Source organism: Cupressus sempervirens, chromosome 7, assembly GCF_028749045.1.
Source record: "Cupressus sempervirens isolate cs-2001-9-10 chromosome 7, ASM2874904v1, whole genome shotgun sequence".
Taxonomy (NCBI): domain Eukaryota; kingdom Viridiplantae; phylum Streptophyta; class Pinopsida; order Cupressales; family Cupressaceae; genus Cupressus; species Cupressus sempervirens.
The window spans coordinates 693,603,854-693,624,276 of NC_143124.1; positions in this window are offsets into that span (position 1 = coordinate 693,603,854).

The window sequence follows — 20,423 nt, forward strand, 5'->3', positions numbered from 1 at the left end:
AAGAAGTTAATTAGGGAAATGTCATGTCAACGATGGGTAAATAAGAACATAACTCTAGATTGGGAAGATAAGGAAATACTATCAATGAGCAACACATACTTGTATGGTTGGGATGAATTATATGGTCATACCTTTTATTTACAAATATGATTTCCACAAAAATGGAATCAACAGAGTTATTAGTCCTATGAGAAATCAAATGAGAAATAGCTTGAAGGCATACAGTCCTTGAAATAGCTATCATTCCTTAGAAAGTAAGCTCTTCCCTTCAAAATAATGCCTTGTTCAGTAGGGTAAGTGTTCTAGGAAAGATTTAAAGATAGAAAATTGGTTACCATTGACATGACAATCCAAAAGCTTCATTGGGTGCCTGGTATTCACCCATGACATGCTTCTCACCTCATTCAATACTTGTTTAGTTTTCTTACTGCTACTCATTTTGAATGCTATTACAACAACTATTGTGCTGCCTTCTAGGTTTCCTTTGTCTTCTCCGTTGAAATCACTTGTGCCCATTTGACATGATGCCTGAAAGAAGTTTCATTTTCTGGACTACAAATATTGTAGGATATGCACAAAAAGGATTTGATGACAATTTTTTAGAAATATTCAAGAAAGCAAGTGTGAAGCCAAACTCCCTTTCCTACAATTCTCCTTGCATATGCTAAAATGTGAGATTTTGATTCAAAGCATAAAGATTAAAGGAGTTTTGTCAAATGTTGTTGTTATAGCTACCTTGGTAAGCTTGTATATAACATGTGGAAGCATGGAGAAGGCATGTGAACTATTTGACAAAATGCCTCAAACATATGCCATCTCATGGAATGGAATGATTGCAGTATATGTACAAAATGGATTTGTTAGAAGTCTTCAAAATTAGTCAAGAAAATGCAGTTGGAAGCCATAAGGCCATATTCTATATCCTATACTGGCATCCCCACCTGTAAAAAAATGGGAACTTCAGAATAGTGGATGGGTATTCATTAAAGTATAAAGGAGAGAAGAATGTTATCAAATGTCATAGTTGTAACTCCCATGCTAGATATGAATTCAAACTTGACAAAGAAGAAATCACAAGGGAAAATTTTGGCATGATACCTCAAAGAAATTTGTTTTCATATAGACTGCATTAGTCATAGGTTACTCTCTAAATGAATTGGATGAAAATACTTTAGAAAATTTTAGGAAAATACAATTGTTAGGTGTAAAGTCAAATTTCAAAACTCTTGTGTGTGAGGGGATGAAAAAATAGACTTTTTTGTGAAAGTAATAATTTATTTTTAAGATTAAGGAAATGTGTATAAAAGTACTACTATGGAAGCATTGTATAAATACATGATGAAGTATACAACTAAGATAAATGTGACTTTTATATGTGTAGTCATGTGTCTACTTCATTCAATTCAATGTAACATACATCTTGCATAGAAGTTATATCTTCTTAAAATAAAGATGATTATAAGTGTAAATTTTTGTTTACAAGAATTTATCAAAAAAAAGTGTAGTATTTACAAAATTTTAGTACAAAATCAAAGCATAGTATAAATGTAAGAGGAAATACATGACTAAGATAAGGAAAATATAAACATTTGTATGTGAAAGCATATGTCTATTCATTCAATGCAACATATCTTTTTGTATAAAATTGTGACACGTATTTGTTCACAATGCTTGTGTTAATATGTGTGAGTTTTCATCTCAAAGCATATATTGAATGAAAAATGTAAACAAAATGAACATATTCATTATAGTTTATGCAATTTTCAAATATTCTTCTCTTAACATTACAAATTCCATACTCTTAAGTACTATTTGGTGTGCACATGCTCATTTACCATTACAAATTTAATACTTGTAGATATAGATAGTGAAAGAGAGGGGAAATAAATATGGAGATGCAAATATATTGAGATGAAAGGGAGATGTAGAGATATATAGGAAGATAAGTGATGAGAGAGGTAAATGTACAAAAGTAGCTTATAGGGTGGGATAAAGAGTGAAGGAGGGAGAGAGAGAGGGAGGCAGAGAGAGGAAGGGGGAGGACAAGAGGAAGATGAATCCAAAAGATAAATTATTTTATAATGAAATATATTTATAATTAAACAATAAATAGATATACATATAAAAAATAAAAATAAAAATATCTTTTTATCAAGGATTAACTATTAATAACTTTAAAAAATAATGTACTCTATGTTGTTCTTAGATGTAAACTAATCTACTTGGCATATATAAATAATAATTATAGATCACAAACAAATGTAATGAATAATAAGCATAGTGCAATTTATTGGCATAATGTTTGCGAGCATGGAACATGGTCAAATATAAACTACCATTAGCATACATTCTTTAAATTTGCAAAAAATGATTGTAACCAAATGTAAGCCATAATTAACATATGATAATTCACTTCACATGCATGCTTAATATTTGTAATTGAAAAAGATGGTCAAATTTAATGCAAAACAAGCATATTACAACTCCCTTGACATATTTGAAGGTTCATGACATGGAACATGGTCATATATAGCTCATCATTAGTGTACACCTTTTGTTAAACTATTGAGGGAGAGAGAGGGAGGGAGGGAGGAGAGGAGGAGGGAGAGAGAGAGAGAGAGAGAGAGAGAGAGAGAGAGAGAGAGAGAGAGAGAGAGAGAGAGAGAGAGAGAGGGAGGAGAAGAGGGGGGGGAGAGAGAGAGAGAGAGAGAGAGAGAGAGAGAGAGAGAGAGAGAGGACAAACACTTAGTTAACCTTCCATATCTATTCGACATATCCATTGCACACTAAGTTGCTATTGCTAGTCATAAATAATTTGATATATTATATTATTTGTAATAAGTTTTTACAGATTATGAATACTTTAAAGTGTCATATTTACAGTTATAATAAAAATATAGCATGTCAATCTATAGAATCTAAATAAATTTTAAGTTGTCATATGTAGTCTAAAAGTGAAAAAATGGCCATACGACCATCAAACTTTAGGCTTGTTGTTCACTGACTAAGTCCTCATCCACATTTCCCTTTCTTTTTGTATGTGACACTTCAAAATGTTTTTAACATTGATAATATACTCATGATTACCTTCACCACCATTTCTAACCTCTTGTAATCTGACCTCCCTTTGATGATGGTGTTTGTGATGATTTGGGAACTGTCTTTGTACCTTCTTGACTTGAACTTTGTTTAACGTATAAATATTTGTACTTAGAGCTTCTCTCCAATATTTATATGATACATTTGTCTCCATCATCAGTGTTCTAGCACAATCCATGATTGATTTGTTTCTTCTTTCAGCTATACCATTTTGAGAAGGGGTCCTCGGTGGTGATATTTGTCTTTTGATTCCTCTATCATTGTAGAATATGTTGAACTCGTTGGAAATGAATTCACTACCTCTATTGGATCTCAAGAATTTCAAACTCCTTCCTATCTCCTTTTCAACTCTGGCCAAATACCACTTGAATAACTGAAAAGTGTCATAGTTTTCTTTAAGAAACATCACAGTCATCATTCTAGAGTAGTCATCTACAAATAGAATAAAATATTTGTCTCCACCATAGCTTTCAACACCAATAGGTCCACATAAGCCAGTATGAAACAATTCCAAAATATCATTAGATGGATATGACTTGCTTATCATGCCCAAAAATCAGGGCAAAACACACCAACATTTTTTTTATTTTTTAAAGGTAATAACAACTATATTAAACACATACTAATATTGAATATTTCGTGGAAGGATAATGACATGATAAAGTGAGTTCAAGTCACAAGGTTTAGGTAACAATAGAATTATGATTACATTTCATAAGGATACAAAGTTGGTTTCCAACAACTACATTGGTTCAAAAACCATAAATCAAAGTGCTAGAGGAGCCCCTAGTTTGGATTGATTAAGTTCAATTGGTTAGACTATTATGTCATGGATCTCTTGCACACTAATAAGACAAGGGAATCGTTAGGATTTAATTTCATTAATGAGTTTTTATCTAATAAGTCTTCCATTTAAAGGATAAGTTCATGTGTTACATAACCAATAATAAAGGGGTTTGTTTCACTAGCATTAAAAGAAACATGATTACAACTCAACATGTAACTATTATAGTTATAATGTTATAATGCATATAATACATCCAATGGGTAATTAATAGGGTTTAAATAGGGACTAGACATAATTAGAAGTCCAAATTTCCTTGCAATCAACCTCTTACATACCAACCAATTTACTTCAACACTCTATAATTAAACCCCCAAAGAACTAAACTTACACATACATTTTACTCTAAACCCTATTTCTTTAAAACAATTGCATATAAACTGCTACTTTACAATTCCTAACACAAATAATAATTTACCTAGTACCCTCTTACCTAAACCTAATACTACTTATGTCTATATGTACTCAAGGGGGAAATTAGTTACTCAAGGTCTGTATGTACCACTTGAACAATTAAACATTAAACACATCATTGTTCTGCTTATCCTACATGCATATCTTGTTGTAGCTTGGTCATGTTGGGCAGTCATTTTGCACGAGGTCAATGGCAAGAATCCATTGCGCAATTCCTCTCTTGAAAAGCTAATCTTTTAGGATCAACTCCAAGGTTCAGTATTTGTCTTGTGACATACCAAAACCCACTCAGTTGAAGATAAATGTGATTGTTCATGAGGAGGCCTTTGCTAGTTCTATTATGATCTCGAAATGAAGTAAATCTGTTTGTTGTCTCAAAACCACACACAAAAGAACAATATTTTTGTATTTTCTAGTTTTTTAATGAATGCAATTCTAACAGTGCAACTAAAATGAGTTCCTATTCTAACAAGGGGTTAGTAAAGAAAATAACGAAACTGAAAGAGAATAACATGAAATTGAAATAACTTGAAATTGAAATACTAAATGGACATAAGCTACATAAAACAACACACTACGAGTTAAACTTTCAAAGAAATCGATAGGAAACCAATGAAAATAGGAGTAGCACTTCCTAGAATCCATTGATGCAATTGTTGGTGAGAAACTTTAACAATCGTATGATATTTCACCTTTCATCAAATCACAAGGCCACGAAAAGTGCACTCATGCGAGACAAAAGGCCATGTAGACACAATTTGACGATCTCTTCTCAAGCTCATTACGTTGATGGAATTCGTAAATCTATAGCAAACACTAGAACTAAAAGATCGCACAACTAGAAACAATGCAATAAACCTTTGGCTCAATCACAATCTCATGAATGAAATTCACAAAGCAATGACACATTCAGGCAAGAATCACTACAGTCCAAATGCGAGCACCGAAACCATAATTTTATTGCATAATAAGAACGGCCCTCATTACATTTTACAATGGGGTATTTATAAGAAATCGTCTCCTCAATTTGTGTTGAGAGTGAGAGATATCTCTGTGCAATAAAATACTTTTAAAACATTAAAACAAACTAAATATATACATACTAACAATTAATCTGGTGTTTAGAGGGACTCCATCCATATTTTATTCATTAATTGGATGCATGAGCCCTTTACATGTCAAAAATAGAGAAAGAATGAGAGAGAAAGTAGGAGCAAGCCTTCAGTCGAAGTAGGAGCATCTGGAGGTGCCAAAAATAGAAGTTGGTCCTTCACTAGGCATGTATCGAAGGTAAACTGCTGTCAGAAAGCATTCCTGATGCATGGAAAGCGTTATTTTTGGAACAAGCAAATAACTGTCGGCACACCTCTGAATTGCAGAGCCATGAACCTGTGCACCTGCGGAGCTACGAACCTCGACAAGGTCAAAATCTCAAAATTTTACTTAGTGTCAAAATTGAAATTCTAGCATCTAGGTTTTGTTCTTCTTCATCCCAAAGCTATGTTTGGATGTTTTTCCTTGAATTTCTCTATCATCTCAATAATATTAGTTGCATCTGAAAGATCTAAAGCCTTGTATTTATCCTTGACCTTCTGTCTATAGTTGTCCACCTCAATTCGAGTGTCTACAAAATCGTCGAGTTTGGTATCTAACTCTAACAGGGCTTCTTCTGTCCTAAAGGCTTGTTGGATGTCTTCATCATCAACAACCTCCACAAAAATCTTCTTGAAATTCTCCACTACTATCTCTACAGGTAACAACCTCTCTCATTCCTCATGTTCAAAAATATCCAAGCATGCATCACTGCAGTGTCTCTTTGCTTCCAAAATTCACTCTCGGGCTTGGTCCTTGAGCCGATGGATCTCCTCGTGTAATGTCTCCATTACTTTAGTGTTATCTGCTATTTTTTCTATCCAATCATCAATCATGTCTAATTCTTCTCCGATATATACATCGATCAAAACCCAATATCTTTGGCCCTTTATGGCTTGTAGAGTCTACAAATCCTTACTCTAGGCACGTACCTCATCCATGATACTAAAGTCCTGCTTCAAAATTGCTACGATCTTATTCACATTCTCCTGTGTAACATGCAATAACTTCAAATTTACTGTGATGATGGTTACACCTTTCTCCATAAAAATTTCTTGCCACTCCTGACAAGCTTTCAAAAATGGTTCAAGTTGTACACCTCCCCCTTCTCTAAGTACAATGTTCAAAGTATGCTCCAGGTGTTCAAGATCAAGAGGACCAACGACTTCAGCTAGATATCCATTTAGGATCTCAACTTACCTTCAAAGTCCATGGAGTTCAATCTGCTCTTGTTCCATGTATTGAGGACCTCTTTGACTCCCATATTCATCATTTGTCGAGTTGAATTCCATGTAGGTCTTCCCAACATAACATCCTTTAATTCATAATCTTTGAGACTAAGGCCTTCTGCATCTGTACCTTCAAGAGGGAGAGCCACTTGTGCAAATAAATCTTGGTTCTGTATGGTGGTGACAAACGCCAATGGTGCTGCCTCATGTGATGGAGACTCAATTTAGTTCAAGATCTCTGCAATATCACAAATGTTTTCCTTTGAAACATGGAATTGAGGCTTAGTATCCTTTTAGATCCATCTAGGGATGCATCCTACTGAGGACCTAACTCTTGATTACAAGGGGTGTGTTTTGTAACTTCCTTCCCTTTATCACTCCTATTGGGAGTTGTATCCTATTAGGAGGGCTCTTCTTCTGTAGCCTCAGTCTCAGTAGACCCTATAGCCTGAACCTCGATGTCTTGGGAAAGTGGTTGAGAATATTCCACCATTTTTCCTTCTAACACTTCACTGGTCACCATTTATTCTGGTCTCTCCTCTGATAATAACTCCTTATGAACATGTTCTTCCTCTAAACTCTGAGGTGGAGGAGTCACCAAGCCCTATTCTACCATTGTAACTTGTGGTGGAGATGGAGGAGTACGATTAGGACCTTGCATATCTAGGGGCATTTGCATCTAGTCTTCCTATTGACGTTCACCTATAGGGGTATCCCTGATCTTATCCTTAATCAATTATGTACCTACGGGCATGAAATCAAAATTTGACATTGAGAAAATAGCATCGCTTTCTTCACTCTGTGCATCCACGCATTGTTGTACTTCATCTTCCAAAGAAGAGAGCTCTAATGGTTCTGCTTGAGTGGATGGCAGGGTACCCATGACACTCTTTCTCCTTTGCAATTCTATGGCTCTAGCTAGTCAAGTTCCTCCCTATAGGGGAACTTGTTCTTCTTCCTCTTCTGATTCTTCTTCTTCCTCCTCTTCATCTCCATCCAGAATGCTTTTAGGAATAGATGAATTAGGCACTAATCTTCTACTAATCCTTTGCCTTTTCTTCATCTGAATCTTAATTCTTTTCTTTTGTTTCTTGGAGGTAGAAGGAGAAGCTAGCTCATCTTGCATAGGAGGAATAGAGACTTGCAGAATCTCTCCCTCTTCTAATTGGCTAGACACAACAAGAGTCAACTATGGTTCATCCTGGACTTGAGTAGCTCCAGTATCTTGGGACCCTTGTGGACTCTATTCCTGCTGCTGGGGAGGCATCTGTTCCGTTTGAATCCTCTGAGGAGAGGTCCTCTTTCTTTTTTTCTTTCTCTTCCTTTCAAGAGGGTGATAATATCCAACCGGGCGATCAAGCTAGTACAATGTTTCTGGCTTGATAGGAGACTGAGCTGCAAAAGGTAGGAATTGTTACTTTATTTCCTCTACCTCTTCCTAGGTGAGCATGTGCATGGAAGATTATTGTATTAGGAATTGGATCAAGTGAAAAAGGTTTCTTGATCCAATCCTTTGTCATTTTGATAACATGCCTCGCTTGATGATTAATATCATCAGCCTCTTCCCTATCAACCTCAGCATTCATAACGGGTCTTTCACCAATTTTGTCAGCATTGAATGGGGGGTCCAATAACTCTTTAGAATCCTGTTGCTTTATCTCCTTCGAGATGTTCAATTGGAGAACCTTTTCTGCTAGATACAAAGTCATCCTACAATAGTCCCTAATGCAAATATAGTAGTCATTTGTGGCATTCATCTAGTGATCTTCAACAACATCCTCGTGATGGAAGTCTCTTCCTGCCAGACTCTCCACTTTCCCAACATTGTCAAAATATGGCCATGAAGAGTTGTATTCTTCAAGAGGATAGTTCTCCCATTCCCATTTGAAGGATGGAATGTCTTGCTTCCACTTCACCTGATATGGTCTAATGACCAATGGCCATGCCCAATAAGGTCTTCGTTGCCTCTTTATCTTCTCATAGGCTGACTCAATTTTTTGGGAGATCTCCATTAGTACCAGTTTATCACTTAGGTATCTCAAGAGCTTCTTAGGATTGATGGATGCACTAGCTACCAATAGATAGGTGAACATTTTGAACTGGATGAAGTAAGCTCTGAGAGCTGTGACTTGTGCTTTGGCTTCATCAGACAACTTCTTCCCATAGTCTCCCTCAATGAATTGAATGATCGCAGAGATGAACACATCATTCACAATTCTGTATTCTTTGCTCTGCCCTGAGAGCTTCTTCTTCACTAGTTGGGGATAGACTATGTATGGCCAAGCATTGGGGTCCTGCATATTGCCTCTCCTGTACAAACTAGGATAGTTTGTTGTTCGTGCTGCAAGCAGGTATACCATGTAAGAAGTCATGTAAAACCTCTTCTTATCCTTCACCGTCCTCAATTGCTCACACAAGTTTTCACTTAGTGTGGTGGCCCAACCTAGTGGTATCTTCGCTTGTCTAATGGTCTCAGTGAAGTTGACCATGAAGGTGCTGAGGTGTCCTATTGTAGGTAAACCCATGACTCTACTTAGGAGAATAATAGAGTACCCAATGTCTTCCTTCATGTATCCCTAAGTCATGTCTACCTTGCCTGTTATCTTTCCCCTCGGAGGCTTCTCAATGAGATAAGAAGATTGTATGATGTCTATGGCCTCCTATTGGTGTTTCCTGTACCATCTCTCAGCTACTTCATATGAGAGTCTTATGAATTGATCTGCTCTCAGAAGATGGAAAACCCTCTCAATGTTATTGGGTCAGAGGTCCAACACAACTTCTCTTGTGACGCTGTTGACTACCCTTTCTTCAGGAACAAAGTATCGTGACAAGGCCATGATTAACTCTGCTAATTGTACTAACACAAGATGTGATGTTGCATTCACTAATCTAGAACGGATCAATGCGGACATCATGGCTAACCTCTCTGTTGGCTTATTTCAAATTCTTAGGAATTCTCCCAAGTCTATGTGCCCGAGGTCGATATCTCAAATTTCTATATGGTCATCATGGAATCTCGACTTCAAAGGTACACCTTGGAACTTTAATATGACCAGTTTGGATGCTACCCGAATGTGGACACCATTTGATTACTTACAAATTGTGAGAAATTTTTTTTTAAAATGTAATTAGTCCAACGATAAAACGTAAAAACTATGAATTAAAATAAACATAAAGAAAAAAAAAAGCCCCATTTGGGCATTTTATTTATTTTCATTTTATCCCTTTTTTTTTCTTCTTTTTTAAAAAAAAAAATTCGTTTTTAAAATTTTATCAATTTTTTATTTTATTTTTTTAAAAAAACATTTTATATTTTTATATTTCTTTTTAAAAAAATTAAATCAATTTTTTTTAAAAGAAAGAAATGTATGTAGGTGCGCCGCTACAATGGACGCGATTAGGGTTTAAAGGGGTGCGGCCAAATAAGTGGCGCACGGGCACGAAAGTGGTGGTGCAAGGCACCACAGTGGTTGCAGCACCAAAACAAATCACGCAGTGCTTATGTGAAGTGCACGGTGCAAATGTTAATGTCGAGGCACAAATACAAAACGTGCAATGAAAATGTGAATGTTGCGGTGCAAATACAAACACATGGCACAAATCCAAAGTGCATGGCACAAATATGAATGTTGCGGCACAAATACAAAGTGTGTGGCAGTTATGTGAAGTGTGCAATGCAAATGTGAATGTCGTGGCACTTATGTGAAGCGTGTAATGTATGGTTTGAGCACATTACCTTGGTCGTGCAAAACAAACACAAAGCGTTGACAAAAGGAAGTGAGCCTAAGATTAAGGGAGGGGATTTTATAACCCCCACATTGGGCCAGGTGCGCGGCGTGCACTTCGTCCACACGCACGCTTATGTGCTTGATTTTTTTTAGAGTTTTTTGAAATGATTTTTTAATTTTTTAATTTTTTCAATTTTTCAATTTTTTATGTTTTCAAAATTTTCCTATGTTTTTGCGTTTTTTCAAAATTTTCTAATATTTTTGTTTTTTTCAAATTTTCTAATGTTTTTGCATTTTTCAAATTTTTGACGACTCTAAGACTTTAACTCTAACAATTTTCTCCTAACTCTCAAACTGTGAGTCTGGGACGCGTGTGTTGTGGACACCACAACAAGTCAATACTGTAAAATTGTCATAAATTTAACTTGCATTGCATAATTAAAACATCGTCATAGCTTGACACTGAGATTTTACATGGAAATCCGATTTGAGAAAAAACACTAGCAACATGTTACTCTTTTCCACTCTTTTGAAGTGAGCTCTGTTAGGAGCCAACCCTATTAAAGGTTACATTACACACTATTATATGTGACCTGGTGAGAGGATTTAATCATCTCATTAGGAGTGGCCTTATAAGAGGACTTTGATCATTCCATTTAGAATGTCACATAGTTAAAGGATTTACACGGATTGTTGAGTCTTCAAACAATTGTTAGATCGTTGAGTCTTCAAACAATTGTTAGATCAACCTCCATTAAAAGGATTTTAATACAAACTGTTTACAATGATAAGAAAGAAAATAATAGGTTTTGATTTGTGTGATTACAACATTACATCTGCAAGCTTTTCTCTTCTACCTTCGCATCCACTCACTTGTGCGTATCTTATCAACATTGCTCTATATGTCTTCCTTCACATACGAGCTCGCACACACATTGGCTAGGGATGAACTAGGCACCAAATGTTTGATTATGTATCACCTTAAATAGACAATCTGTGCTTTACCATTTTCTACATCCACGATAGATCTTAGGGTTTATGATCAGACTTAACTTGGTTTAATGTATTTGTACATTTTCCTGATCATCCTCTAGAATCTTCTTTAGAATCCTATTGTTAGGTATATACCTAATCATCACCTTGAATTTAATGATCCAACTATCAATCTTATCTTCAACATGTTTTACATCTCCTAAGAAATCAACTGAGTCGGCTTGATCTTATGATTTCTTTGAATTTGATCTTTTAATGTCACTCGACAATCACTAAATTCTGAGACTTGGTCAATACTAAAATAGTTAGTCATTGTTTATGCTTTCTAGTTTGGCATCAACTAACTTGCTCGATCAATGCTAATGCTCGGTCAACACTAGATTTTCTCTACACTAATTGTGGCTCACTTGACACTAGCATTACTCGACACTCCTTAGTATTTTACTCTTTTTCTAGGCTAGGCTTAGCTTCCTTAACATAAACAATTACTTTGCTTTATCAAAGTCTATCTAATCAGATGTCCATTGTAACTCCTTTTCATAACTTCAACCTTTCCTCTAGATACTATAGTTATGAGTAACTCTCAAATCCTCTTCATCAATCAAATAGATATGACATTTAGATTAGATAGCAATATGTCTCATCCATAAATTTAACATCAATGACAAAACAAAAATTGTTCCAATTGTAAGTTTCCAACATTCTCCCTCTTTAGCATTGATGACAACATCTCGAATATCTAAAATACTAACAATAACTTAGTTACCATACAATCCAAAATATTTCACTTCCATGAGTGACCACTATCCTTAGTTTCATTCTGATTCTCATCCATTCAAACTTCCAGACTCCCTCTGTCAACTTTCTCTGTTTCATGATTCTCTCTCTCTGAGGTTTATCTTTCTTTTCTTAGTAATCTTGTGACTACTAAGTAATCTTTCCCTCTTTGACAACAATTCCAAAGAAGTATAGTTGTCTCAGCTTCAAATTCTTCATACATCTGAATTATGTATATTTTGCATGTTTGGCTGATACTTGTCATATGTCTATGAATGATCTTTTATGCTATACTGAAGTATTCTACCTTAGGCATGTCCCAAAGTAGAGTTGTATTGCACCACTCTGTAGAATGCTTTATTTAGCACATGTGATGCAATGCACCTTGGCTTCTTAATTAGCCTTAGTTAGGGGAATAATCCCTAATATAAATCTAAGATATTCATGCACATCTTTGGGTAATGGTTTTGTGAATATGTCAACAATTTGTTCCTTTTTATTCACATATTCTAGCTTCACTTCTTTGTCTTGAACTAATTCTCTCAAGTAGTGATACTTGATAGCAATGTGCTTTGTCTTAGTGCCATCATCGAATTCTTTGAAATGTTAATAGCACTTGTATTATCACAATAGATAACTATTGGATCTATAATCTCTTCTTGCATGCCTTTCAACAATTGCTTAATCCACATTATATTTGAATAATTCATTGCAACTGCCACATACTCAGCTTTAACTGACTCAGCTTCAACTATTGATTGGAAAAGACAATTTTGTTTCTAGCTTGTCCATGACACCAATCTCTTGCTTAGAAAGAATGCATCTCCACTAGTGCTTTTCCTGTCATCAATATTTCCTGCCCAATCTAAGTTAGTGTAAACCTTCAATTCAAATATATCACTTCTCTTATAGTATAATACAGTCTTTTGTACCTTTCAGATATCTCATTATCCTTTGTACAACCATCATGTGATTCTCTTTAGGATTTTTTGAAAATCTAGCAACTATCCCAACTTCCAATGCAATATCTAGTCTATTGTGAACAACATATTGCAATTTTCCTATCATGGATCTATATAGGGTCTGGTTTACATTAGTAGAATCATCATTCTTAGATAGTCGATGTGTTGTAGACATAGGTGTGCTCACTAGCCTTGAATCTTCCATGCCAAAAGTATTCAATATTTCCTTGATGTATTTGGTTTATGAAATGAAAATACCAAAGTTCATTTGACATACTTGTAATCCAACAAATAATTTGATTTCACCAAACATAGACATTTCAAATTCACTTTTCATTTCATCAGTAAATGATTTACATAATGTTTCTCTTCCTCCAAATATGATATCATCAACAAACTCAGATAACAATACTTCATTGTTCTTACCATTCTTTAGATATAGATTGTTTTTATCATTTGTCCTTTCAAAACCAATTTTCACTAAATAGTTATGCAACCTTTCATACTATGCTCTTGGCACTTACTTCAATCCATAAAGGGCTTTGTCCAATTTATATACCACTTTCCTCTTATCTGGATCTACAAATCCTTTAGGTTGCTTAGTGTATATTTCTTCCTCTAGTATACCATTTTAAAATGCAGATTTGGCATCCATTTGATATACCTTAAAATTCTTGTAAGCTGAGTATGCAAGCAAATTTCTGACTCCTTAAAGTCTGGCCATAGGAGAAAAAGTTTCTCCATAGTCAACTCCTTCTTCTAATGCATAACCCTTGTATACCAATCTTACTTTGTTTCTTGTTACTTCACCATTTCCATCGAGCTTGTTCCTAAAAACCCACTTTGTCCCAATGGCATTTTTGTCTTTAGGTCTTGGCACTAAGGTCCAAGTATTGTTCTTCTCAATCTGGTCAATTTATTCATTCATAGCTTGTATCCAATCTACATTGTCTAAAGCTTTTTTTTTTTTTGTTTTAGGCTCAAACTCATATAATAAACATGTATCACCTTTGAGTTTTCTCCTTGTCATAACACTTGATTCAACATCTTCAATGATTTGATCAGGTTTGTGATGTTTTCTTACATATTTTGCTGATACAAGTAACTTTCTTCTTGGTTCTTCTTCAAGTTCATCTAGAAAAATAATCCCTGGCTCATTTTCTCATTCTTGTTCTAGTTCAGGTTCAGGTTCTAAATGCTTAATATTCACTATCTAATGGTCAACATTGTCTATTTGTGACTCGGCATCTTCAGTCTATTGCTCAGCACCCACTCTTTGTTGTTCAAAAATTTGCATTTGCATTCCATCATTTCTTGTCTAATGGGAACTTGCAGCTTGACTTGTCTATTCATTTTGAGTGTTGGGAGCATCATCATCTACATAGATGAATGTACTATAGTCATAAGGTCTTCATTACATGAAGCATCACCTTTTTCTACAAACTCGTCAACTCTCACATTTGCACTTTCCACAACTTTGTTAGTGTTAGAATTTAAACACTTATAAGCTTCTTCTTTTTGTGGAATAACCTAGGAATATGTTGTCATCACTCTTTGCATCTAGTTTTTCATTCATATTATCTTTTAGTATATAGCATCTACTTCCAAAGATTTTGAAATATTTAACATTAGGAGCAAAACTATACCATAGTTCAAAAGGTGTAGCATATGTACCTTTCTTGACTTGAACTCTATTCAAGGTATAGACAATAGTATTAACTGCTTCTCTCCAATATTTTTGTGATACACCTTTATACATCATTATTGTTCTTGTACAATCTATTATGGATTTGTTTCTTCTTTCAGTTATCCCATTTTGAGGTAGAGTCCTTGGTGCTAACATCTATCTTTTAATTCCTCTATCATTGAAGAATGTATTGAACTCATGTGAAATGAATTCACCACCTCTGTTAGATCTGAAACACTTCAAAATCTTCCCTGTTTCTTTTTCAACTATGGCTAAATACCACTTAAATAATTGAAAAACATCCAATTTAACTTTAAGAAACATCACAATCATCATTCTAGAGTGGTCATCCATAAATAGAATGAAATATTGATCTCCATAAAAACTTTTAGCACCAATGGGTCCACATAGGTTAGTATAAACCAATTCCAAAATATCATAGTAGTATAAGTCTTACTCTTAAAACTAGACTTGGTCATCTTTCCTAATTGACACGATTTGCACATAACACCCTCAGGCTTCTTCGGTTTATGCAATCCTCTCACTTTATTCATGTTACTAATATTCACCAAATTATCAAAATTCACATGACATAATCTTTTATGCCATGGCCAAACATCTTCTTGTTGTGTAAACATACATGTTTCTCCTAATAGGTTTAGATAGAATAAGTTATCTCTTGTCTGCTCACCAATTCCAATTAGCTTACCATCACTATCATGTATCTTGGTCTTTTTTTTGTGAAATTCAACTCCACAACCTAATTTGTTTGGCTGTGAAACACTCAACAAATTATAGTTAAGTTCTTCAACCCAGTAAACATTTTCACATGTTATCTTGTCAATCAGTTGAATAGTGCCTTAACCTTTTATAACATATGGGATATCATTACCAAATTTAACACATCCATCATTGTATGAACCAATATCTTCAAAAATTTCTTTCTTGCCAATAATATGATTGGAACATCCACTATCAATCATCCATCTATCACTTTTGTTCACATGACAAATTAATGCAGTTTTCTCATCTCCATCAAACTCTTCTTTCATAGCAACATAGACAACTTCATCATCATTACTCTCAGGTTCATTATCAATCTTTTCTTCATTAATATAACAAGATTTCTTAACTTTTCCATCCTTGCTTCTTCTGTAGTCTTTTTCATCTCTTCTTCCTTTGTACTTGCTTTCCTTCTTTTCATCCTTGTCTTCTTTGTCAAGACATCTAGTAGCAATATGACCAACTTTGTTTCATGTAAAACAAATTCTAGGTAATTACCTTTGTAGTTACCTCTTCCTCTTCCAAACCTTTTTGCAATGAGGGCTTCAAGTTCATCAATCTCATCATTAGAACTATCACTTTCACTCTTCACATGTTTTCCTTTCTTCTTACTAAGAATTAGTTGTGACTTGAAAGCAGATTCAATAGTAGCAAATGTTGTTAGAATGGGGTTGTCATTGCACCAAAAAATCGATCTGTCAATGCCTGATAGAACCACTCAACTTATAGTACATAGGAGGTCATGAAGTCCTTGTCATGAATCCTGAGGGGAGGGCTAAACAAATTTCTAACAATCTCCCCCTCAGCATTACCCGAGCGTCTGAGGATTTAAACCTATGACCAAGCTCTGATACCACTTGTTAGGATGGGGTTGTCATTGCACCATAAGACTAATTTGTCAATGCCCAATACAACCACTCAACTTATAGTACATAGGAGGTGGTTAAACCCTTATCATGAATCTTGAGGGGAGCACTGAACAAATTTCTAAAATATTAAACATCTCAAAAGCAATTATTCTACCAACTACACCTTCTAAGGTCAAATTGTTACCTAGTGTGCATCTCAGTTCCTAAATTGCAGAGACTCTAATGGCATAGATAGTGAGTAGAGTCTTTAATACTTTTCTTATCATTATTTCATCTTCAATTATTCCATTTTCTCCTTGAATAGCATTAGCAACCTCTTTAACTCTTGTGCAGCATTGTACTATATTCTCACCTTCCATCATACTCATATCATCAAATTTACCTCTTAGGCTTTCTACGTTGGCTCTTAGTACATTGTCATCATCTCCATATATGGTCTTCAATCTATCCCACATCTTCTTTGTAGTATTGCAATATTTTAGGTCATCAAACTTGACATAGCTTAGGGCTGAGGAAATCTCCAACATTGTTTGGTTGTGATCTAACTTCTATCTTAGTTCTTCAACAATCAAAGGAGTAGTTGTTACCTCTACATATTTATTGCTCAAAAAATTGATAGCAACATCATTGATCCTAGATATGTGTAGCTTCATCAAGATCTACCATGTAGGAAAGTTTTGCTTATTCAGCTTGGGTACATCTCTCTTGTTTGTCATGGTCTTTAGCTTTCAGTACTGTTGTGGTTACACAATGCACACCCCATTTCCTAATAGAAATGAGGACCCCCTACTTTAATTTTAGTTTGTGGACTCCTAAATTCAGAATCTGAGTCATGTTGAGGCCCCTATGAACCCCTAGTTCATGTTTCAGGCCCGAGTGGAGAAACCCTGTTGACAAAAATCCAATTATCAAAGGAGATTAGTTTAAAAGTGCAAAATTTAAAAGGCACACTAGTACACCTAATTTGATGTGCTGGTGTGCCATATATGAAAGAAATTTGGTGATGTGTCGATGCGCAACTGTACCCTTGAGTAGCACCAAAGATGGGTGAGGTTGTATAAGCCCACACCCCCTCCTCCTTTTTTACCTTATTATTTTTTTCTTTATGAGCTCTTCCTTTGTTGATCTCCACTCCTGCACATCTCCCAACCCTGTAGCACCCACACCTCCCAGCATCACAGCTTCACATCAATCGAGGTGCAGCACCCTCTTTGTACCCCAAGACTATGAAAAAGGTGAAAAAAACTCAAAGAACCCGAAGATGGATGCACATCAGTGCACCTACCTGTGTGTGCTAATTTGCATACATATCAACTTCAAAAACTTAAAAAAGAAAAAAATCAAGGCAAAAACTAGGTGCACACTAGTGCACCTACCTTGGTGCACTAAGTGCACACCCCAAATATCAAAATAAGCATAAAAACACAAAAAAGATCTAAAAATTCACACCGAGTCCTAGATATTAGTGCCCACTAGCACACATAACCTGGTGCGCTAGTGCACACCAATATATACTTTCAAAGCAAATTAACCTTGAAACAAAATGAGGTGCACACTAGTGCACCCCATAAGATGCGTTGGTCCACACATCATTTTTGGAGTTTAATAAAAAACAAGGCGCACTAGGTGACCTATTAGGTGCGCTAGGTGTACCATTCTTTTTGCAATTCAGGGGTAAAATAAGGGTTTTTTGTGTTTTTTTGAGTGTCAAGATTTTGGGTTTTGTGCAAGATAGTTTCTAAGGTTTAATTAATTTGTTCTTCTTTAACTCCAAGCTAATGGACACCTATTTCATGCAAATATAATGGCATCCTCTTCAACATCCATGAGCAAGAAAATGGCACTAAAACTAGTGGTCTTCAAGTTCCAAGGAGTACCATCAAAATCAAGATTCCAAGATGATTACTCAGATAAAAGACACAGAATTGGGACATACAGATTTGGGGGAATTCCTTAAGATTTGCAACAAACCCACTAAGAGGTCTACTATGGTCTCAAGACTTATCTGATTAGGATTGGTCAATGCAATTTCACACCTGGTGTTGGTGCAATCTTCAGCGCTCATGATGACAGTTGTAGAACACTTGGTCCTGAAGGAAAGGATGGTGAAGAGTGTGACTAGAGAAATTGTCCTTCATCTCTAACCTGACAACATTGAGAGGGTATTCCATCTCCCACATGTGGATCAATTTATGAGGATAACCTATGAGGCAACATAAAGGTTGTATAGAGAACACTTAAAAGAAGCTTCTTAGATCATCTAATCTTCTCACCTTATAAGGAAGACTCCTCTAGGAAAGACAACTAGAAAAGTAGACATGACTAGAGGATATATGAAGGAAGACATTGGGTACTCAATCATACTTTTGAGTAGAGGTATGGGTTTGCCAGCAGTTAGACATTTGAACATCTTCATGGTGCATTTCATCGAGACCATCAAGACACACTAATAGATTTGGCATCGATTTGCGATGGCCATGTGTCGCAATTGCGACAGCAATGTGTCGCCACTGCGATAGACATAAACGTCGTAGTTATTTAGTCACAATTTACGACGTCTACCTCTTGCCGTCGCATTTGCGACACCTATCTATCGCTTTGCAGCCACCTTGGTGCCAAACCAAAATTCGTGTTTTCTGTCGCAATTGCGACGCCTATCCGTCACTATGCAGCCACCTTATTGTGAAATCAAAATCCTTGTTTGTTGTCACAATTGTGATAGGGTTGCTGTCGCATCTACAATAACCCCGTCGCAATTTTTGGGGTTACTGTCGCTAATTGCAACGGGGTTGCTGTAGATGCGACGGCAACCCCATCGCAATTTCCGTCACAATTGCTACAGTGAAAGAAGTAAAACAAAACAAAAAATTGTCCACCATTAAGATTCCCCAAATATGACACCATTAGAGACCTGCAAATCATTATTCTCAATTATTATATGTCTCACATTCGTTAATGTATGTTACCCGAAGCCTGAACCAGTTTCAGGCCTTTCATATGGATTCTATAAAAGCTCTTGTCCAAAAGCAGAAGAGATCATTAGAGAATAAATGGGTAGCTTCTTGGAGGACAATATTACCTTAGTTGGAGGATTTCTTCAAATTCCTTACCATGATTGCTTTGTTCAGGTTAATAACAAATGGGTTGAAGTGAGAGCAAGCAAACTGGGTCTTCCATTAATTACCTTTTGAACTAAATTATCACCAACAGATCACCGTCAAGAATGAACTAAACTGACAGTTGGAATTTTGAATGCTAAGAATATTAATTTATATCTAATTAAACTTAAATAACACTCTAACTTTGTGTAACCATTTACTCAGAATTAAATCCTTGGCTGCTAATATGGCCTGTGGCAAGTGCTTCTCTCTGGGAAAAATTAAATGACCATTATAGTTCCTAGTTTGTTACATACCTCACAAACATTTCCTAGATTAAACATTTCACAGTATTCCTCTGTTTTACTCAGTTTGTGAGTAGCATCAATAGTTTGACAGATACTACAAAAGCATGCCGATAAAAGATATTATTAATATATTACATGGAAGCACATACAAAGTGATAAATGATTGTTTTTCTTAGCAACAAAACATAGAACCTATTGTTGCATTCAGTCACAAAGCTATGAGCATTTGATCACGATGCTTCAAATGTTGTTGATTATGACTTGCTTCTTAATTATTTTTCTCTCTACCATCGGCTTTCACAACGAGATGTTTATATCTTGAAATTAAAAAAAAATAAAACAAAGACTTCAACGAAGCATTCAGTCACGAAACTATGAGCATTTGCTCATGATGCTTGAAATGAAGCCCTTTATGACTTATTTCTTAATTAATTTCATCTCTATCATCAGCTTTTACAAGGAGATGTATGCATCCTATATTTATAATAAAAAAATACAAATAAACACTTCAAAATGTCAAATATTATTGTATTAGTCCAA